We start from the raw sequence: 1,700 nt of genomic DNA on the forward strand, positions 1-1,700 counted from the left end.
ATGTTTGATATCAAGTACAAAAGTGTCTTTCAGACCATGTGCCATCTCATCTAGTTTGATATCTTAGTCATCCTAACTTTTTTCCTCAGCATCTGAGCAATCCTAGGTACATTTGAAAGGGTTCACTCTCATGATGGGTCTCCTGAAAAGCATTTCATCTGTTGCACCCAGCAGCCTTTGTTAGTTCACAGCAGAAGACACTATAGATTTCTGTTTACATGGATGAATTAGAAAAGAGTTTGCTTTTCTATAATACATTCTCTATTTCAAGGTATTTCAAAGCACTTGAAAGAACATCCCAACTGAGTTCAATGCTACTGCAGTGTGTGAGCAGGCAGTTGCAGCAGCCCTTCAGGGCTGCATATTTAGTAACAGCACAGAGACAGATGCTTCAACTAGTACAATGATAGAAGGTATGTTGAAAGGATTGTGAAAATATGTGCAAGGGGCTTCATGGTAGGAAAACAAGCAAACAGACAAACCCATCAAAAGCTGTGAGAGGCATAGGATGTTTTTCCTCATGTATAAAAGATGTAAGAGCTAATATGATTGCAAGATGTTTCATGCTGAAGATATTTTCTTGTTTAAATAACCCCTGATCTCTCAGCTTAGCTCGTATAAAACTTCTGCGATCACCAGAAATATAAAAAACTAGCATCATGTTGTGCTCTTAGCCATTTCAGCAGAGAAGACAAAGAAGTAAAGCACTGCAGAGGTTGAATTATTTTTTATTACTGAATGTGGCAATTTCTGTATGCTCTAGAGAGTTTAAGCTCCATATAGATTTGGCATTGCTAATACATGTTCTCTATTTTTTGTGGAGCTGACACTTGACAACTGTCAAAATAGTACCTTTCCTCCACATTAATCTTGCATTAAGTAAGTGTATATCTATATATTTAATTATTTCACTTTCTTTTTTTTTTTTTTTTTTTTTTTTTCCTGACATATTTGTCAAATTCCTTGGTTTTGCTTTCAAGTTCAGGCTAAAAGACTGTCCCAAGCCAGCACTGTGTCACCAGTGCATCTGAAATGTAAATGTACTATTTTTGTAGAAGAAATTGAAGTCTTTATAAACTAAAAATGCTTGAGAAATCTTGTCCAAAAGCCTAAAAATGCCATTTCCAAAAATATTGCTCAAAGTGATATTATAAATAACGAAGCAGTAAGGTAATGTGTTCTTTTAAATCTGTATTTGTAAGAAGACACTTAATAAAAGGTCTATCTTTCAATAATGCTGCATACCTAATTCTTTCCATTGATGAATCTTCCAAAGAAAATCAGGGAATTTATTGCATTCTGGTGTCCTCCATTTAATTCTTAAGTCCTCCATTTATGAAAAACCTAACTCACTTTTGACTTTTTTTTTTTTTTCCTTGTGTTTCTGCCTCCTCCCCTTCACTTTTTTCTCCTTTCTTTCTTTTTTTTTTTTTTTTTTTCCCAGAAACAAAAGAAAACACACTTTTTACAATGAGTTTCACATATTTCTTGTCTTCTTAGTAGAGGCTTGTGAAGGACCAGGTATTTCCTTACACGAACATGAAATGTCCTTTGAGTCAGCCGACAAAACTGACTTAAAACGGTGTCTCCACGCGGCGCTGAACCCCCTCTGTGTGTGTGGGGGGGGGAGCAGCTGCGGGGGAGGAGCCGCGGCCGGAAGCAGGGGCGGGGGTTGGGCCCCTCTGTGTTGCGGGAAAATC

At 37.2% G+C, this 1,700-nt stretch overlaps 1 protein-coding gene across 1 annotated transcript in view; it reads left to right on the top strand.

Moving 5' to 3' along the window:
- The window catches only part of IMMP2L (IMP2 inner mitochondrial membrane peptidase-like (S. cerevisiae)), a 423,070-nt gene that overhangs the window by 348,701 nt on the left and 72,669 nt on the right, over window positions 1-1,700 (top strand). The window lies entirely within an intron of this gene.

Source organism: Chaetura pelagica, unplaced genomic scaffold (assembly GCF_000747805.2).
Source record: "Chaetura pelagica isolate M959 unplaced genomic scaffold, ChaPel_1.0 scaffold108, whole genome shotgun sequence".
Taxonomy (NCBI): Eukaryota; Metazoa; Chordata; class Aves; order Apodiformes; family Apodidae; genus Chaetura; species Chaetura pelagica.